At 41.2% G+C, this 18,922-nt stretch overlaps 1 protein-coding gene across 2 annotated transcripts in view; it reads right to left on the reverse strand.

Annotated features, from left to right (window-relative positions):
* The window catches only part of LOC109486556 (ly6/PLAUR domain-containing protein 6-like), a 45,148-nt gene extending 26,697 nt beyond the window's left edge, over positions 1–18,451 (reverse strand). Inside the window, exon 1 of one of the 2 annotated variants that reach the window (XM_019790399.1) lies at positions 18,038–18,451. The gene's annotated coding sequence lies outside the window, so the exon portion shown is untranslated. Of the gene's footprint in view, positions 1–6,832; positions 6,932–18,037 lie in introns of those variants that run through there. The other variant, XM_019790398.1, reaches the window with a different exon arrangement.
* Between the last annotated feature and the right edge of the window lie 471 nt (positions 18,452–18,922).

Raw genomic sequence — 18,922 nt, forward strand, 5'->3', positions numbered from 1 at the left:
GCTGCATGCCTATTGGTTGATGCCCTGCATTCCATTCTGATGACTCATGCCCAAACGTGGTAAACAAGGCAGACTAACACAGTAATACATTTGCTATAACACAGCCAAAAAACTCAAATAAAACCATTCTAAAAGCCTGTATCACAATAATTTAAAAAACGCCTAGGGGTATTTGCCCACTGTACCTCCATACCAAATTTCAGGACCTTAGGCCCTAAAATGAAGAAGCTGAATCCATTTAAAGATATGGCAGGAGGAGGAGGAGGAGGAGAAGGAGAAGGAGAAGAAACATCAGAAAAAGCAATATGGTTTCACCACACCACTTCGTGGTGTGGTGAACCCATAACAACTGATTTTATGTGTGCTAAAGATGGAACTAGTGCGTTAGTAATATTTACATATATTCATTCCTGGCTATTACACAGTTTTAAACATGGTATACAAAATGTAACATAATGTCTACGAACCTGTAGCAAGCTATACCATTAAACATCATTCGCTTGTGCATGGCAAGAAAACATCAGAAATTGATTGCTAAATAATTATAGATTGACGAACCGTTGGTCGTTTTGCTGTAAACAAAACCTGCAACAACAAAAAATGTCACATTAAACGTTTGATTACTGTCAAAGGAGGAGGTGAAATATTCTACGGACGTCCAATGATGTTTAGCCTGATTAAATCGCTTTTGCCGGCCGCCCAACATCCAGCCGGCCCCCGAAAATCTTGGGTGGCGGACTATGTAGGGAGCCCCCCGGAGCTTGGGTTACATAGGCTAAATGATGTTGATATGAAACTTTATGAATCATTATTGCATATTCCTGTCCAGATGGACTAAATGCGCATATATGGTAGTACATAGCATGCAATTCATGAGTACAGAACAGTTCAATAACCATACTGTATTCTAATGCTAAATATTAAAATTCTATCTATTAAGATCGCACTGGGTACTATATACTATATTAGATGAAAAGTTTAAGGTGGAAGCGTGTCGTAATTTTACCTTAAATGTCCATTGAGTTGAAGAATAGTGGAGTTTCCCCCAAAACAGGGCAGTCAGTAGCCTGGTATCCAGTCTGGTTCGTGGTCGGGGCCGCAAGAGCTCTGGCCCGCCCGCCTCACATAAGCGTCCAGGTGTGTATTTCACGCGTGTTGGGGGAAACCAAATCCCCGAGCATACTGTCTCTAATTAGCGGAACACTCCTACCGGGACGGTCTATAGCACTGGGCGGGGGAAGGTCTTAGAGGCCCCGAAGACACAACCTGCCTAAACACCCCAATACCCCCAATCACGATCAGACTGGATACCAGGCTAGGCAGTCAGAATAGAACGACCGTCCCATCTATTAAACATCAACCCAGGATGGTGCCAACAACTGGATGACATTTTCTGCTCAGTGGCGGACACATTAGTCCTAACCAACGGGGTTCCCCACCCCGTCAACACTCCGGAACGACGTTTGAAGTAAACCCAGACCGTGTTTTCGTGCTCTTTTTCAGGTCGACAGGGATTTGAATCCAAGCCAGCATTTCATGCTCCAAGTATGGCTTTAGTTTTATTTTTGTCTTCTTGCATAGAGAAGTATATTTTTGGACCAGAGAATTCGAAAGCAGCGCATAATTAGACAATGACAATGAACTTATTACATATTCACGCCCTACATGGGCAAAATGCACTACCTTAGATAACTGAGGTACAAGGGTGAGAGGAACTACTACATTACTATGTACTAGGTCTATATCTACCAAATCCCTTCTCTCTTTTTGAAACAAGCATGAACAAATTTACATAGTGTTTCATTTACATATCGTAGTTCGAATTCTTGAAGGACATAATATGTTTAAACAATTCTCTTACATTTTAGAGAATTGTTTTACAAATTAGAAATTGTTTTACATTTTACAAATTAGAAATATATACATGACTAACATGTACAAAACACCGTAAGAAGGCGTAACACTATAGACAGCAATTTTCAATACGTAGTTCTTAGGGAAAAACAACATTGAAGGAATCTAGTACCAGTCGGCTGGACAAAAAGACGGCAAGTTTAAAGGCACTGGTACAATTTCAGCAGTTGCTATAAGTATAATCGTCTCTTTTCAACTCCCGACTGATGAGAAAACAAGAAGAACCGGCTTCCGCACTACCAAATTACCAGCTATATCAAATTGCAAACTTGCGGCTTTTCCGAACAACCTACCAATTCTGAGTTGAAGATCACACGGTGCATCACAAATAAACAATAGTTTGGTCCAGCTTTTGAGGATTTTTCATAACAATTCACAGAGTATTGAAGTGAGATTTAATCGTTCAGTAGTTTTGGGGGAGTCACGAAAAGTGGTAAAGTGTTTATTCTTTGGACAACGTAGGAGGAATTGAAAACCCGCTACCACCGCCAACCTACCCCTGGACTCAACTCCCACGTAGCGGTAATTTAGATAGACGGGCGAAGGGCTCTTGGCTGCCGAAGGGAAAACGGCTAGCGCCCCGATACTAGCCTGGCACCCAGGGTTAAAAGCCGCGGGTGTCTAGGGAATGTTTCTGGCTTCAAAAGACCGTGGGAGATGACATAACTGATGGAGGTAAGGCGATACGTCTGAACCTGTGGCTTCGGTCACCCAAGGAATTTGGCAAAGGACGCCGAAAGAATCAAGGAAGTTGATGATTTTACCTGCTGGAAGTAAAGAAACTGCCTATTTGTGATTTTTGTATAGTATATGTAGTATGCAGTATCAAAACCAGAAACGTCAGAAAAAAAGTGGACTTTTCATCGTTACGATTGTTAAGTAGGGATCTACCCATATCGTTGCTTTTAAAATGCGTTTTAGTTTTTACTGCAAAATACTTATTGCACTTTGGTCAGTGCTTGTACATGTATATTTTATATAGTACACTGGCAGTCATCTTCAAATTGCAAAGGACTACCAGTTGGGTCTACTTTATTAATATATAAAGTATCTATGCTTTTATCATTTTATATTCTCTGAAAATCATTTGATGTTGATATTCAATGTTGAAAAAACGACGTCTGCTATATGTGTATGTTTTTATTATTTTTGTGTGGACCAAGTGGTCAGTGGCCGAAATATCGTCCCCACGTGTTTGTCATTCCCCCATTTGGTTTTAGTTACAAAGCCGCCGCAAGCCAGCTGACCCCAGCCGAAGGTCTTTTCAAGGGCGAACAAAGTGCACGACATCAACTAACCCGACAAGACCTCCTCAAAATCACCTCCCAAACCTTCACATTCTCCTTTCCCAGATTCTCCCAAGGAATTCTTTCCCTCTAAGTGTTCTAAAGGAGTTCCAGATGTCTTTCGGACGATTTTTTTACCGACGTTTCTTCCTCTGACTCCTTTGGACATGTTGGAGTTGAAGTTGTGCATGTTACTAGACTTAGTAATTTAAACAATCAACTAACCAGGCAAGACTTCCTCAAAATCACCTCCCAAACCTCTACATACTCCCATATCCCCGCTTCTCCCAAGGAATTCTTTCACTGTAAGTCTTCTCAAGGTGTTCCAGATGTCTTTCGGACGATTTTTACCGACGTTTCTGATTCCTGGCTTGTGACTTCGTAATTCAAGGTCCCTGTTTCGGAGAAAATTAGGCGGGGGTTTGTGAAATGTGTCGGTAATGGGGGTAACATGGCTCCGAGAGTTGCCTTTTAAACTTCGGTAGTAAAACTAATAAAACTGGGAAATTTGACGAGATTAAAAGAAATTCTTCTGATCCGTTAATACGTAACTTAAAGGTCAAGGTTAATAAATTTTGGCGCCAAACTCCGACGTGAGGGAGTTGCATCGACTAGTGTTGGCACAGTATGGGTGAAATTCCGAAGACCATGGGAAGTTTTCAACAGTCCCAACAGTTCAGTTGGGAATAAAGTCTGAACATCCGTGAAGAGATGATTCGTTTTACCTCTCATTCACTCAATCTATCACTTCTTGGGGAATCCAAAATAACTTTTCACTGTACATATTGAGTTTTCAGTCTAGTTGAACTAATTCAAACACCGAAAGTGTAGAGGATATCGTTTCTTTGTTTAGCAACCGATGTGCAACAGCTTCAAAGATGCCATGCCCAAAACTGCATAAAACCTAGGGAACACTGCATTATCGATGTCTTCTTATTCTCTATATCTTCGTGTAAAAAGGACCAAAAAGAAAGCCCCGCTTCATTTTCAATTAGACTAGAACTAGTGGAAAAGATCAGTAGAAACCATTTGATTCCAAAAGCTAGTCCACGTACGAAGTTTACAAAGCCTACAACTATCTTAGAGGATGTTCATAACTTCAAAGAAGTCATCGAACCCTGTCTAACGAAAGATCACAAAGGATCCGACAGGCACGAATAAACAAAACCCCCACCTTTAGTTAGATTCTAGAACTTCTCTATAATCAAAGACATACTGAACTAACTTTGAAGACCACAGAGGTCGCGTTTACTTCTGTGTCGGCTCAGGTAAGATCAGTTACTAATCCTCCCCTCTTCTATTGAAGTAGAAATCCCGTCAGCGCTAATCCTATAACGGATAATCTGAAATCCCTGTGTCTAATATATAAACTACAACCACCTGGTACACTGTGTACTCTCCATGGAAATTTGCATTGTAGAGGTGTGCTAGCTTAGAGAGGTCTCTCTGTAACTCTTGCCTCAAGGCCTAACGGTACTGTATAATCCCCTATCACCTTCAAAATGGTAATATGATATGGGTGACCTGGCGAATGTTTAAGTACGGTAATTGATGAAACAGTTTACTAAAGCCATGCGCACCTGGTTTGGATTGGTGTCGGGATTTGCTTTGCACTTGGATCCAAACAATAAACTGTTAGTTGGTAGAGTTTTACATAAAGATACGGTGCCGCGTAAAATATACATCAAAGAGAACTGCATTTCTTCCGTTTTCCTTTGTTTTCGGTATTGGATGAAAGTAAACCAGGAAGTTACCCAACCACCTCTTCAAATGCTAATCTTTCACAACAAGAAAGTATATTATATTATCATATAGCCGAGCGACGTCGACCAATGAGAAGCCTCCATTTCCCATCGGTTATCAGGCCGTAATATCATAAGTGTTAAATAATGAAAAAAAGAGTGGTCGGTTATTCGCTCACTACGCTCACTTGGTGGTTTATTCGGTGGTTATCGCACCCGACCAGGGATTATCTCACCATATATTATATTATATTATATCATATCATATTCTATTAGTTAAGTTGAAAAAAACCTAAGTGTGCCGTCAGCACATCTTGTGATTACATGTTTGGAATATAAAAAAAGTACAAAGGGTGCGACTAGTAAATGCAAGAGAAACGAAGAAAAAATTGCTAGAAAGTAGCAAGGAGTTTCTCATGTTGTTTACGATAATTCTAGCCGACACCTACATGTACAGTAACTCATAAACGGTCAAGGCCAATGCAACAGCTGTCTTTGATTTACTGTACACAACTGAGACAAAGAGAAGTCGTAATTTTCGTAAAAAAAGCCGAAAGACGACGCCATGGCTTACAGTGTTTCTGTAAAAACTACAGTGTTTTGTCAATATTGTTTTCACGTATAATAAGTCAAGAATATATATTAAAATGCAGACGTGGCATGAAGCAGAGCGACATAATTTGGGGGCGAGACCAGTTAAATTTAACCCTATGAAATTGATTACAGAATGCTTTGACGCTAACGGGCTATAGTTTACGGTTCAAATTAAGGCAAGGTCTGGCCTAAAGACAACACAGTTGAGTCAAAACATATGACGACTGATTTGACTACTAAAGTTATTACTCGCCAATATCTATCTGAAATATCATTAAGCACTATTCATTTGTGTGGAATTCACATACTAATGAGCCTATATCGTATTATGTACAGCAATTACAGTAAAAATTATGTACACAGTGAATGCAAATAGGGCATGGGTATCTATGGAAATACTTTAAATTACATATGATCATTAATATGTTGCTCTAAGTCTCAGAGAGCTGGAAAAAATTCTAAGAATGTAGGTAGCGCCAATTTGCGGTACATGCTTCCTAAATTAAGTTTGAAACTACCGAGGGAATCCCCATACCGACATCCGCCGCTACTTGAAGTACTTACCCGCTCGTTTTGATTATACACGTGACGCCAATAAATATTATCTGAGGGCGCAGTTGTCTCAAATAAACCACCCAACAGACGGGACAGGGAAAATTTCTAGCCTCCATAGTATGCCAAAAACTGGGAGGTTTGGGGGTCTTCGGGGTCTTTGGGAGCTTTTATGTGCTATTTTCTGATTGCATATAGACAACAGCCGGCCTGATTGAATTACCCCCGTTTCTTGACTGGGCTGATCAGAAAACAGCCGAAGACCACCAAACCCCCAGTTCTATAAGCCTGCTACGGAGGCCAAAAAATTTCCAGTCACGGGAAACAACGAAGACATAGTAAAACTAAAAGTAACTTCTATTTTGACTAAGCTTGTTAACTCCTTGGTTTGCCGCAAATCTTATCATAGGTCTATCAGTCGACAGTGTGAAATGTTGCGATACATTTACACTATAAAAAACACTATAAACAAGATAATAATTTTGCGTATCGGCCGATCTATGTAGCAAACCATGGTGAGTTATGAAAAACATTCGTCACAACATATGTTACACCAATTCTACAAACATTGATCACGATCTAGATCTGCATAGCTGGATCGAACGTTGGATCGCATGGCCTCTAGTACAGACACATGCCCAGATAGCAGATCCAACTGACCCAACGTAGACCACGCAGTATATTTAGACACATACTTGTACAGCGAATGCCTTCTATCGCCCTAAAGAAACATGTTCCACTTACCAACACGCCGAAATATCCACACACAAATCAGTCACCCTCGTACGTACAATCCAGAGATACTAGATACTCCACAGAAAAATACAGAAGCGAAGGACCGACCATACGACGTTATAAATTCCGAAATTGTGAGCGGGCCTGGCCTGGGGACGCCCCACGGCGCATTCTGGGGCCGGACGGGATCATTTGCTCCCGTGCCGTCACCCTAGTCTCCACCGGACTCACAACGCGGGTTCAAAAAAAGGAGAATTTAGCCAATATAACTTTTAGGTCATACTGATTTTCAGTTATACTGATCTCTGTTAACTTCTCAGTTATGTTACTTGATTGCATAATTTACTTTTATACAAATTGTTTTATGTTGTGTTTATGTTATGTTATATTGTTTATGTGTCCCTGGGCCCTCTTGCCTTGGAAATCAACAATGTTGCTGTTGTAGAGGTCGCCCAGGTGTTTATAAGATGAAATAAATAATTAAAAATAAATAAATAAATATAACGAGAATAATTGACTACGGTAGTTTAGCCAGCGTAGAGTTCATTTGCCTCTTGGGGAAATTAACCCTCTCGCGGACTGGCTTTCCTGGCCAACTATTTCCTTTTTTTACCGAACTCTAGGATCCGTACCCCCGTAGGAAGGCCTGGTGGAGGCTACCGTCTCCCAACTAGTCTGGTTGCCATCCGTTTTGTAACGGGGCTTCTTGCCCTTAGCCTGGTATCCAGCCTTGTTAAGTTTAGTCCGCTACCCAAGATCCGCTCCCCGCCACCAATTATGTTAGCGGACTAAAGCTAGTCTCCACCAGACTTCTTTTGCGGGGTGAATAAACAGAGAAGCTCCATTGCCCCGCCAATTCTGGCCGGCTATCTTCTCTGGCCAATTAATACCCTTTTTAGGCCTACGATTTATTTACCCCGCAAAAGAAGTCTGGTGGAGACTAGACTAAAGCTACTAGTAACAAAGCTGGATACCAGGCTACCTTGCACTCGCTTCCCGGGTACAAAACCGGACCGGCTCCCATGCGCATGCAGTCACCCAACGTTCAACCCACATCCGTTTAGCATCAACACAACTAACAACATCAACGTTCTCCGTACACTTGATTTGTAGCAGTGGTAACGTGTTCCAGAGCTTCAACAATTGTAGTGCTGTTTCAGGTGGGTTGATAAAAGTAGAAAGATTGAATACGTCAAGATTAAAGCTGAGGAAAGGACTGGTTTTGTTTTGTTTTATTTACACGAGTTTAATTTCCAACAGAGACTAGAATGTTTTTTTTTAAATGTATATCAAGTGTAAACAAACGTTATGAAAATTATCATCAACTCTATAACATGTCAAGAAACGATGCTGACATTAACAAAGTACGAAACGTCGTCTGCAAAGTAGATGCTGACGTGCGATTACGATGACGTCACGATATGCCTTCATATGTCAATGATTGTTCAAAGTTTCGTAATAGAATTTTTCATAAATAATCTTATCAAGTCAAATCGTCGATGTTAGTTTTAACTTCCATATTAAGATTTAAAAAAAGAATTTCATCAAACACAAAGAAGTTCTTTGACCTAGAGCCTTCGACCAGTAGCTCTGGTCTTCCTCAGTAGACTGACCCAATGAGGCTTGTCACGTGGCTTCTTTGAAGTGTGACGTCAACACTGGGTAATGGCATCTGGTAGACGATGTCGGCCCCCGTCGCGGTTGAGTGAGTCAGAGTGACTGGTCGAAAGCTCTATGTGACTTGACTTGCAACTTCTCTATGTTGGATAAAAAGTTTTAACTCTAAACATGTATCTACCAACATAGATGAACTTTCATGATAGTTTAGATCGTTCATGATAGTGACGACAAACAGGGTTGGCACTTCCCCTTGCCAGAAGTGCGGTGCTCCAACTGTTGGTTATGTCACTTGAGGATGAATTAGCCTCGATACCAGACTGTTTTCAGGGCTACCCTGTTTCTACTACTAGTATTTTAGGGCCTACACAGGACTATAGATTAGTATAGGGCTCACATGCCCCGACGCTGCCAGTGTCTAACTCACCTCAAGGGAGCTGTAGTAAAATTTTCTTGGGGGACATGCCAGCCCTAGATCAGAGCCGAGGAGCTGGCCGTGTATGCCCTGGAATCCGAACTGGCCTGGTATCCAGGCTAAGGGGTGAGTAGTCCCCACACATGTGCTGGGGATTACCCGGGTCACGGCAAGTGCACGGTAAACTGGGACGGTCAGAATGTGTACGTGCGTCATTCAAGCGAATGAAAGGGCTTCTTACTTTAAAGGCATCCAGTGCAGTTTTTAGGGCTTGGAAACTAGATTTTTCGAAGTCAATATTCTAGTCACTTATCTACATACTGAGTTGAAAGAACACTACCCGAATGTTGCATAGTGATATTCGTGGAATAGAAAGACCAAAAAGTCTGACGAAAAACGGTTACTGAAAGGACCCGGGGCTGATTTTAGGGCACCACCCAGAAAATAAATTAAGGACTCGTCTTGGGGCTTGTTTCTGCAGTTTTAAATGAAATAATGCGGATGCAAATGTAATAATATGTCAATATCATACAGAATATTTCCCCATGGGTTTGCTGCCCTGAAATCGCAATGGATGTCTTTAAATCTGTAACGGGGTCATAAAAACACGATCTTGTGGTTGACAATATGCTCTGAAAACCCTAAATCTGATGAGAGATGATAGTGCAAAAATTAACAAGATCAACGAGACAAAATGTGAATATTTTGAAACTAGTACTCTACGAATAAAAGTGTACGTAACAGAAAGTGGGTTAGACTAGAATCTAAACTCAAATTGTAAGATATTTTGAATTTAGGAACTAAATTAGGAACTAAAGTTGGAGAAATTAGGATGCGTTATATTAGCTTTTTACCGATTACAACATCTAACTTGACCTCCGGCACTGTCTTGAAAAAAATACCGCAATGTCCTGTCTTTTGTGCTTGGGGATACGAATTGCTCTCCACATGATTCGGTATTCAAACCACATAAAACACGTATATTTCCTACACGTTGTGGAAACACATGTGGATGTAACAAACGAGGTATTTCCTTCGCACAACTGTTTCCTTCTGTCGACATGTGCAAAACGCCGGCTCACGGTCGGCACGAGCTGACGTTCCGAAAAGTTGTCGGGAAAACGCTTCGCTTGTGGCCGCGGGCGTTTCCCACGCGTCTGCGGTACCGGAGGACCGTAATGGAACACGTAAAAACAATTTACTACAAAATCGTACATCCACAACAACGGAAATTAACTTCAACACAGGAAAATTGTATTTTTCTCAATGTATAAATCTAACGACAGGATATCGTACTGATTTCTCAGACATTATTGTATTGCATTTTTCATTTCACATGACAACAAAATCTAGGAGGAAAGGAGCGGTTGCTCCTGGAGTCGTTTGTTCAATAATTTGTCTCGCAGTCGGCCCAATTATTTCCCTTCCCTCTGGCCATTCCCTCCCCACGATACCTCTTGATGTCACCACGATTTAAAGTTCGTGACCATAAATGTTTAAAGGGCTAGCGGCAGGACCTTTTCTCTGTAGTCGTTACTCTCCAAGCAGAGGTTTGGGTTTATTTTTGGCGTGTTTTTAGACTTTTTTTATGCACTGGCATGGTTTCTTTTTTGCACTGGCATGGTTGGGTGAAAGGAAAATTCCAGTGCAAAAAAAGAAACCGCGATAAAAAAAAGTCTAAAAACACGCCAAAAATAAACCCAAACCCAAACCTCTGCTTGGAGAGTAGGTAGTTGTGGGCTTCAATTATGAAATATCATTACAAACATCGAAATTTTGTTAATGGATTTATCACAAGTTAAGAACAATTGAAACAAAGAAATGACTGAAATGTTTGGCCGACATTTTGTTATTTCCGTCTACTAGTACAGTACCGTATCTCTTGTTTTTCTGATCTCTAAGAAAATGTTGTATTTTCATCATTTTGCCGCGTTCTCTTTGCAAAGGCGTTGGGGGGAAAACAACAAAAATGCAATCATAATTCATAAACATCGTTTGCAGATACCTGCTTTAAATTATAACAAACATTTTTTCTTCTGTTTGTGACGATTTCTGTGGCGTTAATTTCTGCGGTTAAAGTTTCTTTCGCACATTTTGCTCTGTTTACTTATAGGAATACACTGGCTGTCGTCTTCGATCTCGAAGGACTACCACCGTCTTATAGAACTTTTAAAATTCTGTTTTGCTTGCTTGAAGGTCACCGGCCTCGAAACCACCACAGTATACGAGTATCAATATTTAGTAAACCCTTTGTAAATTGTACAGATCACTTCAGTCAAATGTCAGTGTTAATCCAGTTCGTCTCAATTGCACGTATGAAACTTACAAAACAAACCACGGAGGAAGAAAAAACGATCAGTTTGTGTTACTTTCTGATTCCACAAGACCATGAAGCTCCACTTCCTTCTCACGTCGCTTCTCTTTGGTTTCTTTGCTAAGAATGTGTGGTCAGTTTTGTGGATCTGTATCGCATAAAGCAAAACATCCAAGCGCTACAGCAGCACATACACGACAGTAGATGCTTAAAATTTCGTAGCCAAACCCTAGCCTCCACCAGGCATTTCTACGGGAATACGGATCGTAGAATTCGGCAAAAAAAGAGTAAAAGTGGCCAAGGGAGTCCGGCCGCGGGGAGGTAGTTTCTTTCCCTCCGAAGACTTGTGGAAAGTCGCTGGTAAACTTAGCTCTACCAGACTAACTTCGCTGGCTATATATACGAGAAGAATTGCCAGGGGAGTTTGGCCGCCTTGTAGGTTTGATTGGCCGCGGAGGGAAAGAAACTACCTCCCCGCGGCCGGACTCCATTGGTCAATAGGCTACTCTCTTTTTTGCCGAATTCTACGATCCGTATTCCCGTAGAAATGCCTGGTGGAGGCTAGCGTAAACTAAGGATATGTTAGAGAGCTTGCATAAACCTTTTGCACGGATAAACTTATTATTGTCCTTCAGAGTTTGATCCTTTAGGCCAGGTTACCCGTGTGGACAGGGTGTCACCACCTCTGGCCTGGCTGTAATCCGGGATAATCTGTTTGTTGAGCCGCTCTTCTCTTCACCAGGCAGGTGTTCGAGTGGGTCCACTCAAAGGGTGACGAGAGATGCGGGCAGCGGTGTATTGTCATTAGTTCACAGCAGGCTGTGGGTACTCTCCAAGCAGAGGTTGTGTGGGGAATGACCGTTACCTTTTTATATATGGCCATTTTTTTTGTCGCTACCCGTCGGTGGCCGGCGACCTTCTCTGGCTAATGGATACTGCCTGGCCAATTTGATACTGTCTTTTTGCCACCGAAAGGGATCTGCTTGGAGATTAGGCTGTGGGGTCGTGTGGCCTAGCGGTAGGAACCAAGAGGGTTCGAACCCACCTTGTCACCGATCTTGTGCCCTTGGGAAAGGCACTTTACACGACTTTCCGGCACTTCACTCAGGTGTAAATGAGTAGCTAGCTTTGGTAGTCCCATGTTTGGGGAGAGTCACACCCCATTGACGTTAAAGATCCGAAACAAGCAAACCAAAAAACAAACAAACAAACAAACAAACAAACAGGCGAACGCTGTACTTAATGATAGTATGTTAGATGCTGCTTTAAAATTTACTATACTATAAGTGGAAAACGTCGTTACGAAGTCAATCGAGAGGGCAATCGACAATATTCGTGGTGTGCAAGTTTCGCTCAAAGATATGTTTGCAATGATAGTGTATTTTTTTAAACTGAAATAGTCTAAACCAGACTCCTTTGCAGGCTGAATAAATAGTAGAAATTGGCCAGCAAAGAATGTAACTGGACAGGGGAGTTGGCCGGTCATAGCGGGTCCAGTTTGCCTGCACGAAATTTGGTGGAGACTAGCACTGAAATACCACCTTCAAACTTACAAAAGAAGCCAGAGCTTGGAAATTATATGATTATGATATACTGTAATAGTACTTCATGTAGTAATGAAAGGATAATAAAACGCCTTTAAATTTCCTCTCCCAAGAAGTTTAAAACGTCCAAATAGACTAGTCTTTATGGAGAATAGGATTCTCTTGAGGTAAATACTGTCTTTTCTGACTCAAGCAGGCAGAAAGCTTCACAATACGCCTGGATACACCCACTGAGTACCATGAATTGATGTATCCAGTTTACGGTCTGGTCCTTTGTCAGATTTGCCACGGTCAAGTTGTAACCGTAACTCCTCTTAAGGCGTTGAATAGGTGAGGAGAGATATTCGATACTTTAAAAGACCATTCCACCATTTTGTTGATGACACAAACTTTGGCGAAGCGAATGTTGTCGCAAGTCTACCGGGTAGGAAGTTGTCTTTTTACACTCAGTGAACTGTGCATATTGTTAGCGCAAGGTTCGATGAAAGACACTCTTCAAAAGAAGACTGTATTTTGAACGGTAAAGTTTACAACACACCAAGATGTTGGCCAGTACAAAAGATAAATAAACCTTCGAGACAATGAAATTAGGCTTACATTGTCACTTGTTTATTATCTTCCTTACCTGAACGACATTTGATGTATCAACAATTTATTATAATGGGTCGAATATGATAACCTTATCCAAAACGTGATATCATGTATAACATTATATATTTGATATGATATAGGTGTTTTATATTTTCTCACTCAAAACTTTCCAGAACCTTCAAGTTGTTTAGTGAATCTACAATATGCAGCCTCTGGTCATTTGTAAGAAAAAAAAACGTGCATCTTTACAATCAAACTGTGTTTCAATCTTCCGAACATATTTTACGAGCCATACGAATGATATACCTTATGTGATATAACTACAGATACCGCTAGTTACTAACGCAAAGTATGTTACTTACTTGAAACATCTTATGGTTTTCAAAACCAGTTGCTTGAACAAGAATTCGTTCTGAATGATTTAAACGTTTCTTTGAAATGATACCAGACTGTATCAACTACTGTATCAACTACTGTATCAACAGACCCCTAAAACATGTTCTAAACAATTTAAGGCCAGGTGAGCAAAATTAACTGTTATTGCAGCACAACTAAAGGATCAGGGCCGGCTTTTAATTAACTTCCTTATTGGCTTGGACTCAAGTGAAAGTGGCCGGTCTTTTTGTTCGACCCGTGTGCGCAACGTCTATTGCTTCCCGTGCCTGGGTGGTATACAGGGCTCAATTATCATACAAGTAATTGGTCTCAAACACCTTTTCTCCTGACCAGGTAGGCTGGTATAGAGTTACACGGTAAACCCTCAGTCGTGTAAGCCGACAATTAGGTGTAGGGGTGTATGATTGGAAACCGTGTGAAAGTTTACAATACCGGCTAGGCCGGCGGTGTAGGCCCAGGGCACGAACTTACACTCTCCAAACAGAGGTTTGGGTTTTGGGCGTGTCTTTAGGCTTTTTTATCCGGGTTTGTTTTTTGCACTGGAATTCTTTTTTTTAATTTTGTGAAAAAAATTCCAGTGCAAAAAAGAAACCTCGATATAACAAGGCTAATAAACACGCCAAAAATAACCCAAAACCCAAACCTCTGCTTGGAGAGTAACGAACTTAGTAACTAGAACTAGTTATAGTCAGATATTGCAGGAGTCTCTTTATTAGATAGATTTAGAGTTGTATAAGTAAGGTTTAGGTACTAGTATGTAAAGTCGTTCCGTATAGTATAACCAGCTGCCACCGTAGTCTTGTGAGACCAGACACAGTGACAAGGCCGGTTGCACCTGACAAAAATTATAGAAATAGCCTCTACCAGGCTTCAGAGGTTGCTTGAAATTGTAGAAATAGGTCAAATAGATAGATAACATGCAAGGGGAGTCAATCCACTGAAGGAGCACAGTTTGCCATTTGTTGAAATTGATATCGATATAGTCAACTACTTTTCATCATGTAGATACTATTGTATAATAATATAATCTGTTTCAATACTGTTGTATGTTTATGATTTGCAATTAGCCTACGGGCACGAATTTGCAATAAAACTTCTTATAAAATACATCTTGTGTTAATTTTTTTTACGAAGCCTGAATGTTACATTCAGCAAAACTATGCAGATACTTGATGTCGATTAATAGTTGTATAAATATGTGCACCTTAACTGCATACACGATCTTAATTAACCTACATGATCTTAGCCTCGTAAATGTCATCTACAATCAGCAACGATGGCAGGGCATTATTTGCCTTGATGCTGCGTTCGAGACTAACGATATAGCCTCCTTCGCAGAGAGAGAGAGAGAGAGAGAGAGAGAGAGAGAGAGTTTTTGGGCGGCGAAAATCTCTCTCCCGGCAAACTCCCTCGGCGGCAAAACCGCCTCTCCGCGGCATAACTCGTGTCGCTCCCCGAAAAAAACAAAACGCCGCCACCCTACAAGTCTGCGAAGAAGACTAACGTTGTAGGCTAGATGATCGAGAGTCTGACTACAAACACAAGCCTCATTCAGTCACATATCCAGCCAATATTTACACTGCATATGGTCCACACTCCACTTCACATTATGAAAGAGGCGCATGATCTTTGCACATGTCAAAAACGTCAACACGGCAAACTCTTTTTGGGGGGCCCGTTAAAAAAAAGGGGTGTGGACAGCATGAACATAAACCTGCGTTGAAAACTGAAGAACATCTTACATACACAACCAGGAAAAGAAGAACGGTTTTAACGAATAAAAAACAATACTACTAGACATTTTATTAGACACCTACCGTCGCCGTTAGAAGACAGGAGCTATGTTTAAAGGATTCTTTATTGACTCAACAAAAAGTACAGGGACTTCTGTATGGTTTACTACAACTAAAGATCTACCAAAGAACAAAGTCCTACGTACAGAATATATGTATGCGACAAGCTACGTACAGAATATATGTCAGCAGCAACAATAAAGGTTAACTACTCTCTAACATGTAGTGTGTATCTTTGATGTATTTCCCTATTTGAACACTGTACTGGTTATCTCCCCTGAGAATGTAATTGAATTTATCTCTAGGATCTAATGTATTGAAATCAGTTGAACAAGCGGAAAGAAAATAGTACTAAATTTGTCTTAGACGCTGGTTGCCGTTACATACTCGTATACCCGATAACTACGAATGTGACTGTAGTACGTTATCCACCTCTGCATAACAGCTAATTCTCCCATAATATATCAGACACAAAATCAAGGTCTGATATTGGTAATGGCTAACGACGCTACCTTGTACTTTGAACAAATTTAAAACAGTGGATAACTCAACCACTTATCACACATCAATGCACCCGGCGGTAGATAACAATTTGAAGTGGGTAAATTCGTCTCCCACTGCCTCAAAAGAAGAAGTCAAACCCAACAAAACTAGTACCACGTATATGTTGTAGAATGTAGTATAAGTTTGCATATAGTCTATCATATCATTGTGTCCTCTTTTCATACGTGTTGTTTGTATTTATAATTCAGTAGTCCTCGGACATGTACTTGCATATTATAAACCACAATAGCAACATGTAGCCTCCGTAGCAGGCTTATAAAACTGGGGGTTTGCTGGTCTTCGGCTGTTTTCTGATCAGCCCAGTTCTAAAAACGGGGGTAGTTCAACCATGCTGGCTATGTTGTCTATATGCAATCAGAAAATAGCACATGAAATCTACCAAAGACCCCCCCAAACCCCCCAGTTTTGGCATGCTATGGAGGCTAAGCAACATGGTCGTAGCATCACCGCATACAACACACCTATAGAAACGGTACGTAAAGCCACATATCTCTGATTGTGTAGACGGAGTGTTTACTTGACAAATACTATAATTTAAATTGGAAAAATACGAACGGTAGATTAAAAAGCGACCTTTGTCATAGTCAAATCGAACCAACTGTTATCTTAGTGTTGCGTTTTGTTTTTCCTCAAATTATACTTTTAACATTCCATGTTTGTGTGGATTGAAGAAATGTTCTTGTCACTTCTGTGTATGTGTCAAGTGTCTTCGGTCAGTGGACTGCACGAGCTCAAGCTCTTGATGATTGTGTTTTGATAGACTGCAAATACAATGTAGTCGAAACGAAGTCTATATAAACGCCATAACCACGTTGTTTGGGTCCGCTATGTTTGTATAAGGCCTGTGTTTGTTTGAGCGTTTTATTCGTCGGTACAACTTGTGTCGTTTTCCGACCACAGGACATTTTGACTATTTGTTTTGCTTGCTAGATTACACATAGGCAACGTATGTACATTATCGTATATTCAACTGTTTTTTCCAACATGAAAATTATGCCATTTAATAAGTAGAAGGTCTATAACAGCCATACAAGTAAGCTTGATTTTGCGTAATATCATCTTAGATTTTGCTTAGAACGTTCTTGTGGTTTGTCGATGAAGGTTACACATCCAGGTAATACGATACGCCAACTAGTTTGTGCTTATAAACCTGCATTTCCCCTCTGGTCTCTCAGTCACTGACGAAAGCTAGTGGATACTAGCTGAAACGTCTGACGTTTTCAAAATCATATCTAGTTGCTTGAGTAACTACTTTTTGGCGTTCTTGTGGTTTGTTTGGCCTCTTAGACCACTGGGAGGTCCTCAAAACAAAAACAAGCCTCTTTCCCTAATTTACAGCAAGGCTTACCTGTACGATATTCTATACCTGAGAACAAGAATTCCACCTGTTACACCACAAGACCATACGTGTAGCGTTAGTCGCATGGCACTGGTCTATACACGGTACAATGACCCCTAGAACACTGCCCATTGTTACCCACAATGTCAGATAATGATCGTATATGGCGCTTGTCATTTTTGCAGTCACGCAATCCAGTAGTATCTAACCTGTTACGTACTAGTATATACAATTCGCGGGCATGTCAAGTTGCAATAGAGTACTAGCAGCAAATAAACATGTTCTGAATTTTAGAGCTACAACAATTTACACAGTTCTAGCTACACACACATAAACAGAGGTCTCATTTGCCCTTTCATTTTAAGGCACTGCCGTTACAACCGAATATTATAGGTGTTGGCTTGAAAAGGTTCTCTGATATAATGGTTGACGTTTGTCAAACAATAGAAATTCTTCTGTCAGAAAAAAAAGACCGGGAACAGCACAACTAACTCCAAATGCCTGTTTTTGAAACATACCATGGCAGTGCAGTACGTGGATGTACATAGCAGCTTGTCCGATAAATATCACTCCAAGCACACGGTCGTTACATGTTTCTCTGGCTGTATAACACATACTTGTGATGTAAGGAGAATTCCTACCTGTACTACTGTTCTTGTAAAGACTCGTCGGTGTTCCCTGTCAGCGACGACCGGAGCTTGTAGCGTCAGTGCGTGGCTCTGAGACCAACAACACAGGCCGTATTCAGATCTCCTACCGGAAAGGCCCCGCTACGACCCCTGTTCCTGTTTACAATTCCCCGCCAGGTACACTCAATACCTGGCCGTGCGTAATGCCTAACGCACCTGGTGTCGCAGGGATTTGTCCGGCTTTGTGTGGCGGTTGAGCCGGCTTTCCTACACTCTCTCCCCGCCGGACTGCCGTGGCCCGTACCCGGGGACAGTATCAAGTCGGGGTTCTTCAACTTGTCACACGACAAGGGTCTAGTCGAGTAGGACTTAATCTGAACGAGCCGCCGCCGGTCCCGCCCTCCAGCAAGAGGGGAAGACAAAGAGGAGTTTTCCTTGAGTCTACTGCCAAGGAAACATTACCTTCTTGTCAACAGAAGTAGTGAAGCTCGGTAAACAAAACTGAGCAGATTCGTGGGCTAAGGAGGCTGGCGATACTGGCGGCTTGTAGATAGTCTCGAAACCCAGGCCTGCTGTCGGGCGTGATTATGTGGAACGTTTACTTTATGTAGGACGCCAAACTTTGTAGCCTCTACCAGGCTTCAGCCTATTTGGCCAATTTCTACTCTTTTCTGAAGCCTGCTAGAGGCTAGCGAGAATGGAAAATGTAATTGTAATTCATGCCCTTTCAACCTGTATAATATGAAGCAAGTTTAAACTGTAATATCCAACACAATAAATTGGACTCACCCAATCTGTATAATGTATCATCAGTGTCAGGCGCCCTATAGAGTAAGGGTTAGAGTTTGAGACTACCTTTAATAGCATGTCGGTACAATGCTAAGTCTTTGTAACAAT

The sequence above is a fragment of the Branchiostoma belcheri genome, unplaced genomic scaffold, assembly GCF_001625305.1.
Source record: "Branchiostoma belcheri isolate BF01 breed outbred unplaced genomic scaffold, Haploidv18h27 scaffold81, whole genome shotgun sequence".
NCBI lineage: Eukaryota > Metazoa > Chordata > Leptocardii > Amphioxiformes > Branchiostomatidae > Branchiostoma > Branchiostoma belcheri.